This window comes from Dipodomys merriami, unplaced genomic scaffold (assembly GCF_024711535.1).
Source record: "Dipodomys merriami isolate MVZ:Mamm:240054 unplaced genomic scaffold, mDipMer1.0.p SCAF_5, whole genome shotgun sequence".
NCBI classification, from domain to species: Eukaryota; Metazoa; Chordata; class Mammalia; order Rodentia; family Heteromyidae; genus Dipodomys; species Dipodomys merriami.
In genome coordinates, this window is record NW_027206068.1 from 44,035,603 (window position 1) to 44,060,722 (window position 25,120).

General features: G+C 37.5%; 1 long non-coding RNA gene across 5 annotated transcripts in view; it reads left to right on the plus strand.

The window, feature by feature from the left end:
• Positions 1 to 25,120, plus strand: part of LOC138809702 (uncharacterized) — a 187,088-nt gene that overhangs the window by 142,841 nt on the left and 19,127 nt on the right. For 3 of the 5 annotated variants that reach the window (XR_011366921.1, XR_011366922.1, XR_011366925.1), the window contains 3 exons: positions 22,778 to 22,826; positions 23,751 to 23,772; positions 23,884 to 23,989. This is a non-coding gene — a long non-coding RNA (uncharacterized lncRNA). Of the gene's footprint in view, positions 1 to 22,777; positions 22,827 to 23,679; positions 23,773 to 23,883; positions 23,990 to 25,120 lie in introns of all 5 variants that reach the window. The other 2 variants (XR_011366924.1, XR_011366923.1) reach the window with 1 other exon arrangement.

Sequence of the window (25,120 nt, forward strand, 5' to 3'; positions counted from 1 at the left end):
TGACTTCAGAACCAGCTTCATGGCTAAAGGATCTCCAGAGTGAACATGGATAAGGACAATCAAGTGTTGGTGGTCTAGCTGAGTTGAATAAAACAGAACTGGTGTACAGAGAGGCCAAGACACTTAGAACTTGTAGGGCAACATATTGAAGAGGAAACTCGGCGAGGTGGGGGGGCGGTGAAGGTAGGAAAGATAGACATAAGGGAGAGGGCAAATAGGAGAAAGTACAAAGGAAGGAAGAGACTTTAAATAAATGCTAAATAAAAAACAAAAACAATCTAAATCTTTGTACACTGCTTCCAAGCAAATGAACTTGTTTTCTCCCATTTCTTGCTGAATCAAGTGTACACACAATTATCTGGACTTGGGGGGTGCAGTTATGAAGCAGTTGATACTTATGAGGCTAGTTACCAGTGGGGTTCCCTTGAGTTTATGGTGAAGAGCTGATCTGATTGCTCATGAAAGTAAGGACACGGGACACTGATAAGGTGGAAACACTGTGTGTTCCTACCAGCCATCATGGGAAAAGTTCAGAGCTTGGAAAGTATCAGGTGGAATCTGCACAAAGTTACTGCCTTTCTAGGGGGCTAAATGAGTCACTCTAAGTTGTAAAGCAAGCTATGAAGTAGCTTATCCTACTCCAGGTAAACTTATCAGTGGGCCAGATCAAAACCTCAGCCCTAATCAAAGGACAACACACACAACACCCAGCAATCCATTTATAGCTGATTATGAACATCATTTGTAATTTGATTTAAAAATGTGTTAATGACATAAAAATGTTCTACATATATTAGTTTTCTGGTGTTAATAACTGGGGGATGGATACTTTATAAAGAAAAGTTATTTGGCTCACAGTTTTGGAAGCTGAAATTTCAGGATCAAGCAGCCCATTGTTTGAATCTCTAGTGATGGCTCCTGGGCTATATTATAACGTGACAAATGTCATCCTGGCTGAAATACACTTCAGAGGGAAAGACCATTGGGTGAGACAGAAGGCCACAGATTAGGGAGGGGGCCAGTTTCTCTCTCTCTCTCTCTCTCTCTCTCTCTCTCTCTCTCTCTCTCTCTCTCTCTCTCTCTCTCTCTCTCTCTCTCTCTCTCTCTCTCTCTCTCTCTCTCTCTTTCTCTCTCTCTGTAATGGGCTTTCAACTCAAGATTTAAGCAAGCACCCCCACTGCCTCCAACCTGTCTTGTTTCTTTTGGAATAACTCATTTTTGCAGGAACTAATCGGGATATACAAGAGCTGCATTTCCTTCTCCCTCATTCCCTCCCTCCTTCCCTCTCCCTCCCTCCCTTCTTCCCTCTCTCCCTCCCCCCTCCCTCTCCCTTTTTCTCATGGGGCTTGAACTCTGGGCCTGGGTACTGTCCCTGAGCTCTTCAGCTCAAGGCCAGCACTCTACCAGTTGAGCAACAGTGCCACTTCCAGTTTTCTGGTGGTTTATTGGAGGCAAGATCTCATGGACTTTCCTGCCCAGTCTGGCTTTGAATTGCAATCCTCAGATTTCAGCCTCCTGAGTAGCTAGAATTACAGGTGTGAGCCACCAGTGCTGGCTTTGTATTTCCCCTTTCTGAGGGCAGCACCATCAATGAATTAATTAGATCCTATTAGACCCTGCCTACCTCATTATCACATTGAGAAACAAGTCTCTAGCACATAAACCTTCGGGTGATTTCCTATATCCAAATCATAGCCCCAGAAATGTGAAAAGGCAGGAGAATATGATTTATAACCAAGAGAATCTCAATTAGGAGACCATATTAAAAGACAAAGATGAGGGGCTGGGAAGATGGCTCAGTGGTAGAATGCTTGCCTTGCATGCCTGAGGCCCTGGGTTCGACTCCTCAGCACTACATAAGCATAAAGAAAAAAGCTGGAAGTGGCGCTGTGGCTCAAGTGGTAGAGTGCTAGCCTTGAGCTGAAGAGCTGAGGGACAGCACCCAGGCCCAGAGTTCAGGCCCCACGACCGGACCCAAAAATAAATAAATAAATAAATAAAAGACAAAGATGATAGAGCTAGCAAATAAAATTTAAATAATTATTATAGTCTTTGTGTGCTCCAGGATATAGAGAGAAGCATAAAGAGAAAAATAGAAGATGTAAAAAACTCAAATAGTATTCAAGTTTTGAGTATTTTTAAGGTGACAGGCACTGGGCTAAGCCTTTTGTCTACAGCATCTCATTTAACATTAACTTGTTCCCACAAAGCAGATGAAACATGTACTTATTACCTGATTCATGTAACTGTAACACCTCTGTATATCACCTCGACAATAACAATAAAAATAAAATTAAAAAAGAAACTTACAACTTAATAGTAAAATAAAATGATGTAAAACTTTTTAACTCTTTTTCTTGCTGTTTAAGTATTTCTACAACTAATACTTCAACTGTGGCAATAAGAAGAATATTCATTGGGTAAAATTAATGACAGTCACATGTCTTTTTCCATGTTAACACATGTATATAGTGCCATTTTTAGTCCTTACAACAATTGTATGAGTGAGGTTTTACTCGTGGGTGTGTGCTGGTACTGGCACACAGCCTTACGCTCTATTACTTGAACCACTCTGGCTTTATGCTGGTATTATAATTGGAGGTAATTGTCTGCATAGACTGGCTTCAAACCTTGATTATCAGACCTTGGCCTCCTGATTAACTAAGATTATAAGCATGAGCCCCAGTGCGGTTGATTTTACTTATTTGAAGAGTTAAGGAGTAGAGGGAGATCAGCTGACTTTCCTGAAGTTTCATGAACAAAGTTCACATTGTTTCTTGAATTCAATTTTCTTTGTAAGTGGTTGTATAAGGAAGCAGGGGATAGTTTTTATTCTTATTATAGCTTTCGCATATGCTTATTTTAATGGTTTTCCTATAAATGAATTATAGAGACTTTAATAAACCAGCTGTAAGTATAATTAATGCACTATTCATCTGATAAAGTAACAACACATAAAGCTTTTTTAAAAAAAAAAAAGCCACATGTCTTAATTACTGCTACAGATCCCACCAATGAATTAATCACATATCTTTTCTTTTTAAAATGACTATGCTAGAGCTTGAACTCAGGATCTGGGCACTGTCTCTTAATTTTTATTTGCTCAAGGCCATCACTGAGCCGCAGCTCCAAGTCCACTTCTGGCTTTTTGGCAGTTAATTAGAGATAAGAGTCTCACAATTTTCCTGTTCAGGCTGACTTTGAACCACATTCCACAGATCTCTGTTTCCTTATTAACTAGGATTGCAGGCATGTGTCACCAGTGCCTGGCTTATCTTTATTCTTAACTATAAAGTACCTTAATTTAAACAGTGGGTTTATATGGGTACATTCTGAGATTCAAATATTTCAGCTTCATAACTCTTAGCCTCCACAACTATATCAAAAATGTTTTTGTGAGTAGGGTCTACACACTTAATATCTTTACATCAAGACTCTCAGGCAACAAGAACAATTGGACACTTTTTCATTGCTTGCAAGTAAGACAGGAAGTCCACTTGAGTAGCTGTGTCAGGTCACAGAACGAGTCAGAAATAAAATTGGGACTGACTCTCAGGTAGATTCTTGTGGTAATAGCTGATCTCTTTATAAAAGCTAGTTTTCATTCGCAAAAGATGGATCGTCCTGTGCTGACTGGCAACTGGCTGGGCAGTCAGAGAGAAACTGCAAGTGACGTGGGTACTTCTTTGACCCCTGGATCAGGTCAAGTCAATTCCATTTCAACAAGCATTTACTGAATATGATGGTGTGGACATTTCAAGTTGAGGATGGGACTGCGAAGTTCCACATGCTATCCTAGCTAAGCTTAGCTAAGACCCTGAAGCCAAGGGTCTATTTAATAAACAAACACTTAAGACTATTGTGTCATTTTATTTTGAAGTCCCAAATTCCTAGGAAATCAGCCATATGAATAGTCACTAGGCTACTGTAGAGAAGAAACAAAGCTACTTGTCTTATTGTTGCATTCACTTGGAAGCTCAATGCATTGATGTTCAGAAGATCATCAGCTCCACAATTTTAATTTCATGAGCTAAAGTTTTCTAAAAAATTAGGGGCCCATGCAGATCAAGTAGTATAGAAACCAAAGAGCAAACCATCATCAAGGATCACCATTAATACATAAAGACTTCAACACCAAATAAGTAGTCAGGATATAGTCTTCCGTCTTTATCAGTAGAAATAATAGCTTAAATGAAATAAATTCAGCTTTGTGGGAAAGAAACTCATTGAATTCTTTCTTTTTGGGAAAACCTTGTTAGATTGGGGCCACTTTGTAAATAGAAGTCTAAGAACCAGCCATACTTGGAGGGGAAGGGAAAAAACAAATTGTTTAAACGGGGATACAGGTGGACACATTGCAACAATGAGATGTACAAGATGCTATGTCAAAAAACGATCTTTACAATTTAGTTGGGGGGTGGGGGTAGGGTGAAGTAGTTGAGGAGGTAGGAGGGATTGCTCATGTAACTGTAACCTCTCTGTACAGTATTTTCACAATAAAAAACTTACTAAACAAAAAAAAGAAAAAAAAGAACTAGCCATGCTTGTGGATAAATTTTAGTATTTGTGGTAGAAGCAACACAGCAAAACTAAAATGGAGGTGCAGTCACATACCAAGGGCCATCGTGAAGAAAGAACAGTGTTAGTGAAGGAGTCACAAATGAGCTGATCAGGCTTCCATCTTTGTAGTAATGTCTCTGAAGGCAGATAAGCTCTCACCGCCAGGTGACTCCCATCTGGACATGAAGATATATGTCAATGCGTACCGCACATACATATGTATGTATGTATGCATGAAAACCTCCTGTTACTGATGTATGCTAATTCAAATTTTAAAATGATTGGCAATGTAGAAATACTTGGGTTTAATTGTGTACTATGTTCCTAATGAAGTTCCAAGGTAGGTCAATATGTGTTGTTAATGTAACCAAATTAAAAATCTATACAAATTACACTCCTAGTAGTTGGACACATTTTTGGATAACAAGCCACTTGGAGAACCTGATGATAGCTATCAACTTTCTTCTTTCTTCCTCAGAAAACTTCACACATACATACATGTACAAATAACTCTTCATACATTTCAGGGGCATCCCTGATTCTCATAAATGGGTCCCAGTGTGGTGATCTCAGGATCATTCTAGAAAGAGATTGTAATATTATTCCCTACTACTATCCCAAATTGCCCATGCTTCTCTATACTTGTTTTTAGTTTCTGTAGATACGTAGGAAATCCTTGTCTTTGCTATAGCCTCCTTTAATACCTCCCAATACATACACTTAGACTAGAGGTTACAGTCACATCTTGGCTTCTACTTTTCTCTCAGAGTTACCAGCCGATTATGGACTACATTTGGCTGTGGCCCTGCAAATGCCCAGCTCTTCCATCTTTTCCTCTAGGTTTACATCTTGTTCCTCATCCCCTGACCGCAGGTTTGTATTCAGCTTCAGCTGGATTATAGGAAAGAACCATTTTCCTCTCGTTATGAAATCCCAAAGAACCAAGTTGAATATATATGTGTGTGTGTGTATATATATATATATATATATATATATATATATATATATATATATATATATTCTGCTGCCAAAGTCTACTGGCATAGTGTTCCTTCTCTGAAATCAGACTTCTTGCATTGTCATTGCAAGTTTGAAATCAGACCTGAGATCACAATTCCCTAAGCATATTAAGTTGAATATTGGCCAGGATATTTAGTTACTTGGCAGAGCTCTTTGTCCCCTCTAGTCCTGATTAACATCTTTCTGCAACATCCTGCCTTATAATAATCTCAGCACACTTGAAAGATATTCAGAGTTGACATAAAGTTCTGCTATCTCTATGAAAAGTATAGTCAGACCAGTGTAAAAATGTTTTCTTAATGATCATTGAATAATATCAGCCCTTAGTTAAGAGGGAGTGGGTCTGAGTAATATTTAATTCGCTGATCTTCAAATCACAGATTTAAGACATCTTAGTAGTATACAGATCTTTCCTGGAAAGAATGGTCTTTATTGATTAATCATTAGTTACTAGCTGCTAAAAGTGATTTCACTAAGTCCTTGAATTCAGTGATGATGTTAAATTGAATAAATTAAAAACCATTCAAAATGTGATAGACACTGAGCATGCTGAAGTATTTTAACCGAAATTTGTTGGATGTTTATTAAGTACAGAGAAAATACTTAATACATGTTATTATTGTTATCATTATCATTACTATGTGTACCACACATGAGAAATGCTTTACATGGGTTAAGAGACAGTACATAGGTAATATGCTTCTTCTTCAGAAACTCTTACTGAGGCAAGTTCTATTATTTCTAGCACATCTACTTAGAGAGAAGAGTTAAGTAACCTAACCAGGGTCACTGATAGAGACATAATTCAACCCCGTGGTTTTGGGATCTGTGTTCTAAGGTACTGTGCTACATTGCATGTCAATAACACAGAAAATTTTGCCTCATGTAGCCTCTCAAAATAAATGTAGTGCAGATGCTGGGGCTCACGCCTGTACTCCTAGTTACTCAGCAGGCTAGGCTCTGAGGATCATGCTTCAAAGCCAGACCAGGCAGAAAAGTCTGTGACACTTTTTGGGGGGGGGCTCCGGTCGTGGGGCTTGAACTCTGGGCCTGGGCTCTGTCCCTCAGCTCTTCAGCTCAAGGCTAGCGCTCTACCACTTGAGCCACAACGCCACTTGCAGCTTTTTTCTTTTTGTTCATGCTGAGGAATCGAACCCAGGGCCTCATGCATGCAAGGCAAGCACTCTACCACTGAGCCACCTTCCCAGCCTCGTCTGTGACACTTTTATCTCCAATTAACTACCAAAAAAGCCAGAAAATGAATCTATTTTTAAGCAAAAATCCGAACAGACAGCACTCAGGTCCTGAGTTCAAGACCCAGGACCAGCATAAACAAACAAATTAATGTCAATTTTAAAATTATCTTTAGTTGTATAAAGGAGTTACGATTCAACAAAACTGTTTATGAATGCAATGCATCTTGATCATTGTCATCCTTTCATCATTCTCCTCGCATCTCTCCCAATCCCACCTTTTCCTTCAATTTTCTTAATTTTGTAGGATGTACAGTGAATTTTATGACTGCCTTATCCCTCCCTTCCTGTTATCATTCATCCCCCCCGTTAGTCCTTCCCCCTTCCAAGTACCCATTTCCTGGTGTTTATTTTGTTGGAGTGTAATTTAGTCTTTCTAAGGAATTACATTGTTTGAATTTTTTCCCGAATCTACTATCTTTTGGTTAGTATATTTCTGTATACTTAGATACTATCCTGAAATGTTTACTTATATATTTATAAACATGCATTCTTTGTCTCTCTGGGGTCTGACTTACTTCACTTAACATGATTTTTTCCAGATCCTTCCATTTCTTTGTGAATGATGCATTATCATTCATTCTAATGCATGAGTACAGTTCCATTTTCCTGGTCCATTCATTCATTGTAGGGTATCTGGGCTGAAATGGGGGTTTGGCTTAGTTATTCTGGATAGATTGTGCCAGTTTGGGACCCTGAGTAAGACTGCAGATTCTGGAATGAGCCAGTATTTGAATGTAGGGTCTGCCACTGAGCAGCTATGCAATGGTTAGCACAAGACTTAAATTCTCTGTTTCAGGTTTCTATCTGTGAAAATGGACCATAGTAACTATCACACAGGCTTATAGTGAGAACATATGCACAATGTATAAAATGCTATGTGACTTATGGTGCATGTTCAAGAAACACAAATTAGGAATCAAATGAGTGCAGACTACCAGTGACTTCACTACAAATGACCCCCCCTTGGATTGCTCAGTATTTTTAGGGACATCCCCCTTTATTCAGCCAAAGATCTAACATCAACTTATATAATAGATAGCAAGGTCTTCTTCTAATGCACTTATCTTGTCCTAATACTGCATAAATTAATCTTGGATAGTTAGCAATAATGTACGTTGGTCATTATTTCTCTAGAAGGAGCATAAGCTTACTTTTAGATGAGTCTCTAAAAACGTATGATGTTAAAAACATGCCTATTTACTGAATTGTTAAACTCTTTCATCACCAGCATAACTTCCAAGGGTCTATAGCGCTTCTTTTATAGTTATTATAATTTTTTCTTTTCAGAACTAGGGCTTGAACTCAAGGCCTAGTGCTTATGCAAATTGCTTACTCACAGCTGGCACTCTACCACTTGAGTCACACCTCTGCCCTGGCTTTTTGGTGGTTATCTTAGAGATGGTTATTTTAGCTATTTCTGCCTTGGCTGGCAGGTCTCAGCCTGCTGAGTCACTAGGATTATAGGTGTGAGCCACAGCATAGACTTGAACTTAAAACCCACTTGCTATTGTAAAAACTATTCTTGCTAGTTGCCAATATCACTGCTTCCACTCTCCAACCAGTGGGCCAAGAGCTCTGATTACCTGCTGCAGAAGAAAGACGATTGACTTAAAAAAAAAAAAGTACCTTCTCTCTTCTTCTTAGACACTACGTTACGGACTGTATAAACCACTGAGATGGATAAATCATGAAAGTTGGCTCCACAAAGTAAATAACTTTGGAAGTTTCTATTTCATCTTCCTTTAGATGTCTGGTATGCCAAACTAACACATGGTTTCCTAAACTTCACCTCATTTTGTAGCACCAGAGGACTTTTAAATGAACAGAGGCTTCATAATGCTTTAGAAAACTCCAGAACCACTCGATATTCTAAACTGGAAGTCTGCATTAGAATTCCCTTGAGGATTATTGCCATTATAGTTGTGTGAACTCTGCTGCAGTGGTTGGTAGGGAAGGTGCAGGGGTCATGATTCACCAAACCTTTTCTTCAGCAAGGAGAGTAAGGTCAAGAAACTGACCACAAATGTAACCAGACACTGTGGGTAGTGTCCAAGTATTGAATTCATGGCACTCCTGCAGTATCCACAACTGCTTACTTCCTGTTGGGTTTGCCATAGAACCCACTGGTTTATGTTTTCATTTTTCATTTTCCCTTAGAACAGTAGTTTCTTCAAAGTTGTGGGGGGAAGGGGATTTCTTTATGGGTTTAATGAAAAGGCTATGCACTTTTGCCTCAGAAATTTATACATACAGAGACTGAGTACAACTTTGGGGTTCTTAAAGATATTTTGAAGTTAACATACTCCAGGGTCTAAACATTCTAAGTCTGATGTTGGAGTGGGGTTTATTTCAATGGCTTTCAAAGCATTGCTTTCCTAATGTGACCCCTTATAGCATCTGTAAGTCTAGTTTAAGCATAGTTTCCTGAGCAAAGAGCAAGGCGTAGTGTCTGAGTTATTTTTTCCTCTCTTTTCTTTTTTTGTGTTCTAATTAAGGTTAAGTATTTTTTTTAACCATGGGGTGTTCCAAAAGTATGACAGTAGACAGAATGGCATAATGGATCTCCCTGTACTCATGGAAGCAGCAGTTCAACATTTATCAGCTTATGTCTAGGCTTGTGTCATTTATACTTATTTATGTTTCACCTACTTCTCCTATGGCTTACCAACTGGATATCACAGTATGACATATATTGTCTTATAGTATGTAATATATATCAATTCATTTGGAAATAATTCAATATTATTTATATGGTAAGAAGTCATGTATGTGGCAATAATATTACAAGAAAACCCATAATAACATTTCAAACCTAAAAATAGCTACCAATTCCTAATATTATATATATATATATATATATATATATATATATATATATATATAGTCAATGTTGACATTTCCAATGGTTTCCTAAATGTTTGTTTTAAAAAATAGCTCATTTTTATATAATAGAATATTTCCATATTTTGCTTGGCTGTCCTAACTCTAAGACTTATGATCTATAAATCTTCTCTCCCTTCCTTTTGTCTCATAATTTATTTATTGAGGATACAAGTTGTCCATGTTGTAAAAATTTCCTTGAGTTGGGATTTTGCTGAGTGTATCTTCATGGTGTAGTTTAATATATTTCTTAAATTGCTTTATTGTATTTACCATAAATTAGTAGTTGTATCTAAAGTGTTCTTGAATTCTGTTTTGATTTGTTTTGTCAAGACTATTTCAGAGTGGTGGCTTGTACTTCCATCAGGAGTTCTTTCTGTGAGATATTAGCTGCTGTTGCTAATTCATTAGTTTAGAGATTGTAAAATAGCAATATTCCAATTCTACCTTATTTTCCATTTCTCATTAGCTATATTGTTTTTTTTTCTCCAGAGCTGAGGACCGAACTCAGGGCCTTTCATGCGCCAGGCAGGCGCTCCTGCGCTGAGCTAAACCCCCAACCCTTATATCCCTATATTGCTTCTTAAAAAAGAAATTTTCCCATGTTTCCTATTTGGTTACTGTCTTAGTCTGTTGCATTGCAATAGCAAATATCATTTACTGGGCTTCTTAGAAACAACAGAAATATAGGCGTTTTGTCTATGTCACCTAAAGAATGTCGACTTCAAATGTTGAAAGATGTTCCAAGCTTTAATGTTTTTGACAAATGCCATTATTTAGTAATGGATCTCATTTATGAAATTTGGTTAAAACTCTGACCTAGCTAGTGTTGCTTTTAAGAAGCACATTAATAATTTCACAAGGTTAAGTGGATCATATCCATTTTAAATATTTTAATTAGATTTGAAAAGTTGACAAATGAATTGGAAGCTCTCATATATAATTGAAATGCTGTGAATTTGTGCAAATATTGAAAAAAATTCCTAAACAATGTTAAGAATAGAAAATGCATTTAAAAATATGTAGGATGAGTTGATTTTGTAAATTTTTTTTGGGTCCGTCACGGGGCTTGAACTCTGGGCCTGGGCTCTGTCTCTGAGCTCTTCAGCTCAAGGCTAGCGCTCTACCACTTGAGCCACAGTGCCATTTCTGGCTTTTTCTGCTTATGTCGTGAGGAATCAAACCCAGAGCCTCATGCATGCAAAAGAAGCACTCTATCACTGAGCCACCTTCCCAGCCCGATTTTGTAAGTTTTTAAATATTCAACGATATTACTATATGTTAGTTAATGATTCACAAGCGAAACAGAACACAAAACATACCAATTCTAGACAATTGGTCATGACCAGAGAAAAGTGACTAAAACTTCCGTTATTCCTATGGTGCTTTCTTCTCAAAAAAAATAATTCTAGAGGAAAAGAAAAAATACCAAAGAAAAAGATGATTTGAAAGCTTCAAAAGCAGGTTAGCTTGGAAAACTAGTATGTGGTAAGGTGGTAGGGAATTTTAAGGTTTCAGCCTTTCTGCTCCATTGTTAAAGTGAATATATATATATATATGTATATATATGCACACACACATGTATGTATGTATAATATGATATTATATAACCTTTACCATAGCAACATATGAATATATTCATATTCAGGTGTGTACATGTGTATGTACACACATATTTAAGAATTATTAAACTGTTTTGATGCTTCAGAAACAGAAAAAGAATTGGGACCTACATGTATTGTCAAAAGTGCATTGTATTTTGCAGAAATATCCAGGTCAAGGAAATATGGGTTTTTATTTTTGCCAATAATATTTTATTGCTGAAAAAATTACTGAGGGTTAACTCTACTCTGAATCACCCAGTATATAACTACTGGAACTTGAAAGGAACAAAGAAAACACAATCCCAAATAGCACATCCTGGCCAATATAACTGGTTTCCAACCCTCTCTTCTCTGCTTCTTTGCCAATGTGACCTAGGAAAACATCAAGCTTTATCCAGGCTACATGACTATTATTTGTCCCCTTAGAGCCCAATAGTAAATCTCTTCAGTGAGTGGCTATTTCTAAGGGTAAAGAATGCTGTGGATGGGGATAGGGGAGCCCATGCTTATGGCAGCCCTAATTGTAGATCTACTTTCTCTGATCCCTACTGTTTTATCACTGGTGGGAATTTACATAAGGCAGAAGAATGCCCAATATAACAGAAGTCAGAAGAAACATTTCTTTGCTGATCATGAAGAGGAAAACCACTTGGAAAACGTTCTTTCATTTTCAAGGAAACTCGTGGTTCAGGAATATTCTGCTGTCAACTTCTTGTAGAAGGTTGTAGAAGGATGGGATGTATTGAGAGCAGTTTTAGTGTATGTGAAATTCTATCCTGAAGATACTTGAAACTCATCATGTTCTCTAGTCCATTTCTTTATTTGCTCTTTCTGTTCTGTAGTGCCCTGTAGTATTTCTCCAAGTGCCATTGCATATCTGAGAAGATTTCACTGGTGTAGGTTTAAAAAAGAGGGTAGAAGAGAAATGGAGTGAGTCTCTAAAATCAGAGGATATATAAAATAAAAGCAGATGTGACAGATTAACGATAAGAGAAGAGGGAAAAGAGCTTAAAGATTAAAAGGGACATTAATATTTTCTATAGCCTAAAGAAAAAGTAAAATATATTTATGCATTGCTCATATAACACAAATATAATAAGAAATGGGAAAGGTGAGGAAACAAAAAAAAAAAGCCAGGCAATGCTATCATAGCTATGCATAGTAATACACTATTGGTGGCAGGGCAGGGAGCAATTTGAGTTCAAGAAGAACAATGCAATTACAAAGCAGTACACTCATGTATACATGGCCTAAGAGATGTAGCCAGGAATAAAACCCAGATTTCCTCATTCTGGCCCTGGGCCTTATGTATTAAATCATGTTGCCTCTGCTGTCAGATAATCATCTTGCATCTGGAACATAAATGCAGCCAATTCAAATATGCATCTTGATCTTATCCTGTGGTTAGCAATCCATGCTGTGATTACTGTCAATAAGACTGCATCCCATTAATACCATGTTGGCTACAGATCTAGTGGCTTGAGGTGGATAACTAGAGCATTTTCAAAGAAAACCATCCTTAATCCAAATACCACAAAACATAAGCAGAAGCACCCAGGTAATACTACTGTGGAGAGTCTTCAAGGAGTGACAGGGAAAGCTGAAGAAATGTATTTTAAATGAAGATAAGTTCAGTCTTGGTAATTCTAAATTAGATGTAGTTTTTAAGGACTATGATCTGATTAGGGGCCTATTTTTAAATTGAATGTTAATCTTCACTATAAAATAATCTTTATTATATTCGATACACAAACTTCCACAATCTCCCTTCACATTGTTTAGATTCTCTTTTTATGTTGATGAGTACTGTGTTCTATTTAGACTGGAGAACTGATTATCAGATTGCTATTTAGTTGATGAATAATGATTGATGAACACCTTGAAAGTTTTGACATTGAATCAATGTAATAATAAATTCTACTGGCTGTGCTTTGCCTCCAAATGCATTTAATGTTCAAAAAAATTTAAAAAACCTAAACTACTGTTTATACAACCACATTTACAATAGCATTCACAACAGCCAGATTGTGGAAGTAACCCATGTATCCACTGAAGGAAAAATGGGTAAACATAATGAGGCATATACCTTCAATGAAGTGCTATTCAACCACAAAAAAGAAGAAAATTGGAATGCAGGTTATTCTATGGATGGTCCTTGAAGACACTATGCTAAGTGAAGTTAAGGTTAAAAAATGATAAGTACCATATGATTCAACTTATAAGAGGTATCAATAAGCAGTGGCTAGAGGATGGGAAATGGGAAGTATTGAATTAGTACAGAGTTTCACTTGGGGAAGATGACAAAATTCTGGAGTTGATTATAGTTGCACAAAAATCATGAATGCTAATGTACTATGTGACTTTTTTGTTTCTTTTGTATGTTCTTCCCCCATGGCATAACCCCTGTTTTCACTGTATTTGATTCTGGTGCCCTGCATCTTGTATATACGTTTTTCTGATTTGAGGAGAGGAAGGGAAATAACAAAATGCTGAAACAAGGCTACAGGTGGACCCATTATAACAATGAGATGTACAAGACACTATGTTGAAAGCAAACTTTACAACTTCGGGGTAGTGGGGAGGAAGGAATTGAGGAGGTGGGGAGGGAAAGGATGGTAGGGGACAAACAAAGGGAAGGGGGTAACAATGCTTTGTAGGAAATGTACTCATTACTTGGCTCATGTAATTGTAACCCCTCTGTACAGTATCTTTACAATAAAAATATTTAAAAATTGTGAATGCACTTAATGCTACTGAGCTATATATCTAAAATTCTAAAATTATTATATATAATGAAATAAATTTAATACATATATCCTGCACATATATCCTTGGATAGTTCACAGAACTTTTGATTTAGCTTTGCTGATATTTATATTGGCATTATGACAGATTATTTTTAGTAGTTACCTAGCCTCTGAAGTATTTGCTTAAGTAAAAAGGAAAATAAACCTTTTGAGATTGTAAATATTGCTCAAAAGAGAAGCTGAATATGGGATCAGAATTTCAAATGGTATAATACAGACTACCACACTAGCATGCCAATATCATTCCAATTAGGAAAAAAGATAGAAATTATTCTAGCAAATCTTATGGGGAAAAATATGTAGATTTTGTCCAAGGAATTACAAAGACATCTACTAAGCCGGAGTATACAAATTAGAAGAGGAAAGGTAGCTAGAAAATTAGTTTAGGGATATAATACAGAATGTCACTTTGAAGATTTTAAGAGTTAGTGAAAAGAACAATGATTGTAACCAGAACACAGCCAGGTTCTTATATCAAGAACAAACCTAGAGTAAGAATTGAAGACTAATTGCAGTAAGAGAATAATAACACACAGACTTCTTTCTCTTTTACCACCTTTTACTACAGGTCTCACAGTTTGGCCACTGATGAGAGAATGATTCACACATTGGACAGACTGATCCTTGCTTTCATAAAACTCCTTTTAAATAAAGTTCAAAAGTGTACACGTCAATCAGGAAGATTTCAGATTCTGGTTCAGTAGTTTGAGTTGAGGTTCTGAATTCTGCCATTGGAAGGATTAAACTAAGGGTCATGCCTGTGTCTTTTAGCTTTTAGTTTTGTTTTTCAGATAGGGTCTCATGCTTTGCTGGGATAGCCTCAGAGTGTGATCCCCTTACCTCCAAGTTTTGAATAGTTGGGATTACATGCATGCAGTACTATAGATTCTGCCTTTCTGAAAATGTCAAGGTGACATTGTTGCTCCTAGAAGAATATTTTGAATTAGGCTTTAAAGTCTTTTCAACAACCATTTCATCAACAAAAATCCCTTTAAACTGTTAAAAAGATTCAAATGTTGCGGGTAGTTTTTCTAGAGCACACAGCCATTCTCATTGTACCCACAACGACTCTCTAATTCCTAGCCCAGGATCATTATTGTTCAGGGTACCATGTCAGGAAAATGAACTGGGTTTGATCAGAATGGACTGGAGAAGGGAATGCTTGGCTGCGGGTTAGACATATCAAAGGTCCCTGGATGAAGAGTTACACAAGCACATGTGACATGGTGTGCTTGGATCAATGTGACCCATCTGACTTATGGTATGATCCATGGGAAATTCATACCAATTTTAAAAATCAGATTAGCTAGCACAAATGAACTACTAAGATAATGAGCCCTCCCCACCTGCTTTATTCTACCTCAAGCTGCAGGTAGCCTGCAAGCAGGCTTAGAACAATTAGTCAATGTAATTGGAGCCAAATGTAATTAATTATATAATTTGGGGCTGTTTGAGCTTAATTTTGCAAAATCACATTATGAAACAGGGGTATTATGAAGGATTAGTGAGAAAAGGCAAACAGGCCTGACTGCAGCTTTCATGGGAGCTATAACACATGTATGATTTCCTGACCTGCTATGCTTACAGCAGATTCCTTACGCTCCTCACTATTACTGACAAATATCCTGGATTAGAAGAATTAGTATGGTAAAAATAGCATTACTGCCCAAAGCAATCTACAAATTCAATGTAATACTTATCAAACTCTCAATAGCATTTCTCAATGAGATAGAGAAAGCAACTCACAAATTCATATGGAACAACAAAAGACCCCAAATAGTGAAAGCAATCCTTAGCAGGCAGAATAGTGTTGGAGGAATAGCAATGCCACACTTCAAATTCTATTACACAGCCATAGTAATTAAAACAGTGTGGTACTGGCACAAAAACAAGCCTGAAAACCAAAAGAAAGATTAGAAGACCTAGAAATAAACCCACAGAAAATTGAGGGAACGGGGTGGGTGAGGGAGGGATGGGTAAGGCAATTGAAAGGGGTGACATTGATCAAGATATATTCATAAACTGATTTGTTAAAAGGCAAGTCCTTTGTACTACTTAAAGATAATAATAAGAAAAAAGCAAAAAGTGAAAGGTAAAACTATATTTTCTTAATGGCATTTACTATCTAATTAACACCATGGGTTTAATTGTAGCACCTTTCCCCACAAAATGTTAAAGTCCTCATGCACAATACTTGTTAATATGATTATATTTGGAAATAGGATTTTTGCAGATTATCAAATTATACTGAAGTCATTAAGAACCCTAACCCAATATGACTGTATGCTTATGAAAATGAAAAGTTTAGACACAGAGAATGAAGACAATGTAAGAAAACAACACCAATGACTCTTTGGGGCTATGGAAACCTTATAGAAAGGAATGAAGGGTCTAAGCTATTCTTCAATAGGTAAGTGGATAAGTCTTCCAACTGTGCTATGTTGGATAATGAAATATTATTCAACATTCAAAAAAAAGAGCTCTCAAGCCATGGAAAGCCATGGAGGGACTTTAACTGCATATGATTATGTGAAAGAAGTCAATTTGAATAGTCTACAACTGGGTAACGCCAAACATGTAACATTCTGGCAATGGGTAAATTGTGAAGAGAATAAAAATATCAGTGGCTGCCAGGAGATATGAGGGGAAAACAAAAGGTTTCAGCACAGAAGAGGTTTTGTTTTATTTAAAGCAGATAAAATGCTCCTATGATCTTGTAATGGTACTTACACATCGCTGTATATGTTTTTCCATACTGTAAGTTTGGACTTGGATGACCATTCCTTGTCAGGGTGCAAGCCCACTGTAACAAGTGCATCACTTAGGTGGGGGAATGGAGGCTGCGCATGGCAGGGGGTAAAGGATACATGGAAAATTTCTGTTCTTCCCTTTCAATTTCACTGCAAACAGGAAAACGCTCCAAAAAAGGTAAATCTTTTTAAAACAGTTGAAACTATATTCAAGAATATATTATTCCTCTCTCCATATATATAAACATATATATATGTATGTGTATATATGTATATAAACATTATATATGTAAATATGTATATATACACATATATATGTATATGAAAGCTATAAACAGAACTTCAATCTTTTTTAAACACACATCTCTATGGCCACTGGAGACTGATTTTTTTGTATTTCTGAACATTCTGAGAATTGTCTATTCATGTGATTTACTCTTCTTTAATAGACGTCTTTTCATATTAATGTATTTAGTATTTTGTATGTTTGAGATGATAACAAATTATCATGGTGGATAGTTTCTCCCATGTATATTATATTGTTTTACTATGTGGCAAATTCAGTCCTTTAGTGTAATCTCTTTGCCAACTTTTTTTTTTTAATTATGAAAATACCATACAGAGGAGTTACAGTTACATGGGCATATATAATAATGAGTACATTTCTTATCAAGCATTGTTGCCTCCTCCTTTGTTTCCCCTTCCCATCCTTCGCATATCCCACCCCTCCTTCCCCCCACCCCTCGGCCAAAGTTGTAAAGTTTGTTTTTCGACACAATGACTTGTACATCTCATTGTTGCAATGGGTCCACCTGTATTCCTAGTTAAATGATTTGTTTTTGCCCTTCCCCTCCACAAATTATACCAACATCAAATATAATGAAAGCAGGGGTTATACCATGGGGGAGGGACATACAAAGCAACAAAGAAATCATCTTATAAATATGTTAGAAACAATCGCATGAAAGAAAAAACATTTGAATACTTATCTTGGGGTTCATTTCACCTAACATCAACTTATCTGTCCATTTCTGCTTGTCTCAGATATACACTAGTCATTGCAAATAAGGAAAACCATGGGAGTTATGTTTCTTTGGGCCTGGCTTACTTCACTTAATATACGTTTTTCCAAGTCTTTCCATTTTCTAGCATATGGGGCAATGTCATTCTTTCTGATGGAGGCATAGAATTCCATTGTGTATATATACCACACTTTCTTGATCCATTCATCTACTGAGGGGCATCTGGGTTGCTTCCATATCTTAGCTATGGTAAATAATGCTGCAATAAACATAGTCGTGCTGGTAGCTTTAGTATGGTCTTGTTTGTGATCATTTGGGTAAATGCCCAAAAGTGGGATTGCTGGGTCATAGGGGAGCTCTATCTGGAGTCTTTTGAGGAACCTCCATACTACTTTCCAAAGTGGTTGAACAAGTTTACACTCCCACCAACAATGCAGTAAGGTTCCCTTCTGTCCACATCCCCTCCTGCATCTGTTGTTATTAGAGTTCTTGATTATAGCCATTCTAACTGGGCTGAAGTGGTATCTCAGTGTTGTTTTGATTTGCATTTCTTTTATGGCTAGAGAGGTTGAGCATTTCTTCATGTGTCTATTGGCCATCCTTCTTTTCTCTTCAGAGAAGTTTCTCTTTAAGTCTTTAGCCCACTTATTTATTGGGCAGTTGTTTCTTTGAGGATTTGTTGTTGGGGCATTTAATTTTTTGAGTTCCAGGTATATTTTAGACATGAGACCCTGGTCCATTGTATGGCTTGTGAAGATATTCTCCCAATCCGTGGGCTTTCTATTGATCTTACTAGCTATGTCTTTTACCATGCAGAAGCTCTGAAGCTTCATGCAATACCATTTGTCCAACCTTTCTTTGATTTGTTGTGTTTCTGTGTCTCTATTCAGAAAATTTCGGCTTGTGCCAAGGAGACCTAGTGTTTCTCTTATTCCATCCTGTAATGTTTTCAGAGTGTCTGCTTTGACTCCGAGGTCTTTGATCCATTTGGAGTTGATTCTGGTGCAGGGTGATATATAAGATCTAGCTTTAGTTTTCTACAAGTAGAGGTGCCAGCACCATTTACTGAAGAGGCTGTCTTTCTTCCATTCTATTTCTCTGGCTCCCTTATCGCAGATTAGATTCTTTGCCAACTTTAATCATGGTTTATTATCCTCTGACTTTAATACATTTGAAAGACTCAAATCTATGACTTGTATGTAACAAGTCATGTTTGTTACATATATACACACAAAGGCATACTTGCCTATATTTTTAAATGTTTAATTATCTGTACTATATTTAAGTGACTGAAGGATCTAGGCCAAATGGGACAAGAAAAATTCTCATAAAGGATACTGCAAGAAATAACTGAAAAGAGGATAAGCTAGTAACAGGATCATTAATTTGGTGACTGACGGAAGCCACACTTTACCTGGTCTTATAGATCACAATAGTAACCCCTTTGTTAGGGTCACTGGATATGTGTATTGAAGATATATGTGTTGAGGTCAGAGTGCGCCATCATCATCTTACTTAAATGGGAAGCTGGGAAAGGAAGCATCTGCCAACTATCACCAATTGGCAATGCGCATAAGGAGCTTCTATAATAAACTACAAACTTATATAGCAAAACATGACTTGAATATGTAAAGACTTTAACATGTGAAGTACATATTACAATAAGAAAGATGACAGGTTGATGAATACCAAAGAAAAGTTCATCATTATGTCAAGAACAAGTATTAGGGCGGATGCCCTAGCTAATGACCCTAACTAGTTAATGTCCCCGTGGCTGTGGCATTGAAGGTACTATGACTGTTGATGTGAATGTCTGATGTAGTGTCTCTAACTCTGGTTCTAGAGTCATACACAATCAATAACCCTTACTCTGAATTTATATTAATCATGCACCCTTCTGTTTATAATTTTCCAAGCAAATGACTGTACTTGGAAGGCAATAATCAATTAACCAATAGCAATATTCTGTTTATCTTCACCAGAATGTGTCTTTTTTTGTGAATGATTCAGTCCTTTAGTAAAGAAACTGAAGCCAGGTGCCAGTGGCTCATACCTGTAATCCTACCTATCCAGCAGGCTGAGATCTGAAGATTGTGGTTTGAAACAAGTTTGGGCAGGAAAGTCTGTGAGACTCTTATCTCCAAATAACCACTGGAAGTGGTATTGTGGCTCAAAGTGGTGCAACACTAGCCTTAATTCACAGTTCCAAGGCCTTGAGTTCAAGCCCCACAACTGACAAGAAAGAAAGAAAGAAAGAAAGAAAGAAAGAAAGAAAGAAAGAAAGAAAGAAAGAAAAGAAACTGAAGTTTTGTTCTATCTCCACTCCTTTCTAAATTATTTCCATAGTTACTGACTCATTTGGGAAGGAAATTTTTACAAGCTATCCATGCAATGACCATACATGAACCAGTAAGTGCTCCCAAAGCTATCCATGCAATGACATACATGAGCCAGGAAGCTATCCATGCAATGACATACATGAGCCAGGAAGAGCTCCTGTGGTCTTCAGGTCTTTTCCCACATGCTATTCTGTATTATACTGTTCTTGACAAACATGTAGATTTTGTTTTACTTACTTTTAATCAGTAATATTCTCTGACCTACATGTGGAATTCCATGTAACACATGTGTTGGCAATTATTGTGCAGACAGTAGAGAAAAGGCACAAGTGTCAGAAAGGAAAGAGGAGGTGAAGTACTTCATAGTTTATCAAGATATAAAAAACAGCCTATTATTTTTTGTGGATTGGAAATAATGATTTTACGTGATTTGGTTCTCCATAAGCAGTTTTTCTGAGAACTAATAGAATGTGGTTGAACACAGAAGCCCTAACTCTGCAGAATGGAGAGAATATGGTCTTGGGATTTTAACTCCATCAATGTCCTATTTGTCCCCAAACCTACACGATTAATTAGCTGAGTAGATAATGCACATGCAAATATTCAGAAATAGAGGCCAATCACTGACTTGAGGTAATTTGGTATAAAATATTTAGTGAAGATTTGTTTTGGGGGGGATTTCATTTTTTACAAATCTTCAAAGAAACAACTGCCCAATAAATAAGTGGGCTAAAGACTTAAAGAGAAACTTCTCTGAAGAGGAAAGAAGGATGGCCAATAGACACATGAAGAAATGCTTAACCTCTCTAGCCATAAAAGAAATGTAAATCAAAACAACATTGAGAAAACACCTCACCCCAGTTAGAATGGCTATAATCAAGAACTCTAATAACAACAGATGCAGGAGGGGATGTGGACAGAGGGGAACCTTATTGCATTGTTGGTGGGAGTGTAAACTTGTTCAACCACTTTGGAAAGTAGTATGGAGGTTCCTCAAAAGACTCCAGATAGAGCTCCCCTATGACCCAGCAATCCCACTTTTGGGCATTTACCCAAATGATCACAAACAAGACCATACTAAAGCTACCAGCACGACTATGTTTATTGCAGCATTATTTACCATAGCTAAGATATGGAAGCAACCCAGATGCCCCTCAGTAGATGAATGGATCAAGAAAGTGTGGTATATATACACAATGGAATTCTATGCCTCCATCAGAAAGAATGACATTGCCCCATTTGTTAGGAAATAGAAAGACTTGGAAAAACGTATATAAAGCGAAGTAAGCCAGGCCCAAAGAAACATAGGTCCCAGGGTTTCCCTTATTTGGAATAACTAGTATATGTTTGAGTCGAGCAGAAAAGGTCAGATAAGTTGATGTTAGGAGAATGAACCCCAAGATAAGTATTCAAATGTTTTTTTTCCCCTTTCATGCAGTTGTTTCTAACATATTTATAAGATGATTTCTTTGTTGCTTTGTATGTCTCTCCCCCACGGTATAACCCATGCTTTCACTGTATTTGATGTTGGTATAATTCGTGGAGGGGAAGGGCAAAAACAAATAGTTTAACTAGGGATACAGGTGGACCCATTGCAACAATGAGATGTACAAGTCCTTATGTTGAAAAACGAACTTTACAACTTTGGTGGGGGGTGGGAGAAGGATCAGGTAAGGAGCGGGAGGGGTATATGGGAAGGGATGGGAAGGGGAAACAAAGGAGGAGGCAACAATGCTTGATAAGAAATGTACTTGTTATCTTGACCATGTAATTGTAACTCCTCTGTATGGTATTCTCACAATAAAAAAAAAATTAGTGATTCCCTGTATTTGATGTCAGTGCCCTAAATCTTTTTTTTCCATCCATAAGTGAGTGACTTTATTAGTAAACACACAGATAATACTAAGTCAAGGAGCTATTTAAATTACTTGACTTCACTTGCATCACAGAAAGGAATCTCTAAGGGATGCCATTTCCATTGGTGTTGTATTTACAGACCAAAAGAACCTAGGATAAGATCCAAGTCTATGTTTCCTGTTCATGGGTGTCCTGAATCTTGTATATACATTTTTTAAATTTGGGATGGGAAGGGAAATAACAAAATGCTGAAAGAAGGATACAGGTTTACCCATTGTAACAATGAGATGTACAAAACACAATGCTGAAAACAAACTTTACAAATTTGTGAGGGGAAGGGAGGAGTTGAGGAGGTGGGGGAGGGAAGGGATGGTAGGGGAAAAACAAAGGAGGGGGTAAAAATGCTCAATAGGAAATGTACTTACTACCTTATTCATGTAACTGTAACCGCCCTGTACAGTATCCTTACAATACAAATATATATTTAAAATAATAATATTAAATATTTAAAAATTTTAGTGATTCTTAAAGACAGAAAAATGAGCAATCTTTCAGGACAAAGAGGGGTGTATATATATGGAGGAGAACATCTTTGAGCACTTATCATATGTTAGGTCCTGGTAGGCATTTGGTATACATCAGTAAACAAAAAAGAAAACCAACTTTCTCCTCTCCCTTTTAGGACTTAATTCTTGAAGGAAGAGTCCGATGATAATAAATAGACATACCAAGTAAGTGATTACATGATTTATGTGTTATGTGTGGAAGGGAAAAGGGATTGGTACAATGGAAATAAGATTACAATGTGAGGCTGAGGCGGGTGGGTTAAGAGTTCAATAGGCTTGTAGTGGGAAAGAAAATGCATTGAGAAGATGAGGTTGGGGTAAAGTCTTAAAAAATGTTGGGAGAGCAAGGCATTTCATATTTGGAGGCAGAACATTCTAAGCTGCGAGCTATTATATGAGACCCCGTACATATCCGAGTTTATTACAGGATTCTATGTTGAAAAGAAAATACTGTGTTTTGAAAAAGTCCTTTCAGATTCTTATGTTCTAAAAGGCCTTCCAGCAGTGGTCAAAAGATAGCATGTACAGATGTATAAAAGTATGTACAAGTATATATTTCTAGTGTCACATTTCTAGATCACATGCAAAGATGAAAATGAGCAAGCTTGTTTGTTGGTGGACAGCAAAAACAATCACCTCACAGTGACTACTGGCAAGGAGAAGAGACAGGAAGAATACATCTCTTAGTAGGCTTCTTAATTAGCAATTTGGCAAATATCCTATTCAAAGAGCAACTCGGTCCAGTCCAAAATTTAGTGTCAATGATATCCTCTTACAAAGAAGTTTGATAGGCTTCACGGAGTGAAACTTGAGAGAGCTATAAGGAAGATGTTATAGTGATCTCAGTTGAGGAAACCACTACTGAAGGAGGGGTTATGGGTGAATTTATGATGCCAGAGGATGCTTATGGGTCACACATACTATTGTGTTATTTTATAACCCAAGATAAGATCTCATGCAATAACAATATCTCTAGACCATGCCAGCTCTACCACATACTTTTGTGATTTCTGGACAGTTACAGAATCTACTGGGGGCTCAGTTTCTTCATCTGTGGGAACTAACACCTGTCTGACTTATTTCACACAGCCTTTGTGAGAATGAAAATGAGGTAAGAGCAGAAATTGCTCTGTAAGTAATCAAATGCTATACAAACAGGAGATATTATTCTCAAGGCTTTTATTCTCATCAAATAGCTAATATAACACTTGACTCTTTTTAGTTCACACCTGGAAGTAATCTGTATGCTCCAAGACCTAAAACGCCTGGGTCCTGGTGGTTTACTCTCCTGTTCTCCACTCCCCCACAAAGGCTCAAGGCACTACAAGGTGAGCAGAAGGTTCAGGAGAAAATCAAGCTCTGTGTTATAGGTTAGGAAGCAGAATAGGAATAATACCAACGCTCTGTTTTTGATTTTTAGAAATAAGGGACGCCATGTGTATGTATGTGGGAAATCTCGTACCATCTGCCCAAGATTTTCATTTGTGTGTGGCTCAGGGGAAGACAAGGGTGTAGAATAGACTTACTCAGGCTCCAATTATTCCCTTCCAAGTTCTTATCCTATGTGAGTTTGGCCAGCTGATCTGGGCTTACTTTTCTCCTCCACTGCTGATTTCCTGACTGCCCCATAATTGTCAGGGTCAGACCTTCCTATGCACGGCTGAAGCTGTTAAGTCTAATCTCTCAAGCAAACAGGTTATTTTTCTGCAGACCCTCACAAAGAAAGGGGAGGGACCTTTTTCTTGGCTTGAAATTTTAAGCTACTTTGAGACCATGTTCATGGAGTGTCTCTGTGATTTTCTTTGAGGGGGTTTGAGGGTAAAAAAAGAGGGATCACCATCTTTCATTCAACAGCCCCAATTCCAGCCTCAGCCAGGCCACTTGCAAAATATTCCTTCCTACTTTATCAGCTTAAACCTGGCACAGACATGTGGTGTGGGAAAGGGTGTAGTTGTGTCTCAGTTCCGCTTGCATATCATGTTAAGATGAAAAACACAAGTTTGCTACTTAAAGGGGAACTGTCAGTCCAAGGTCATCATTCCCCAGCAGGCCGTGGTACAAGCCACACCACAAATACCCATTCTGGGTGTGGGACAAGCGTCTGGTTAGTGTCTCCATTTGGGAGAAACACAGAGAACAGCATTTCCTCTGAATACCAGATCAATCATTTAGGGGCAATTCGTCTTCTGCTAAAATGATCTCAAGTTCACGACTAATAAGACCACAGCTGCCTTTTTATGGTTGAGGTACCCACACACAACTCGGCATCACATTTTAGGTCAGGTCACAACTGCGTAATGGGCCTCAGACTTGGCAGTTTCATGTTCTTCTTGTCTTTTCCTTGCCCAAGCCACATGGAATTACATGCTGACCAAAACTCCCCTGGAGTCACATGGAATGAAGATTTGGCTCCACACATCCAAATCTGCAGCTCAACATGGAGGCCTCCCTGGGCCGAC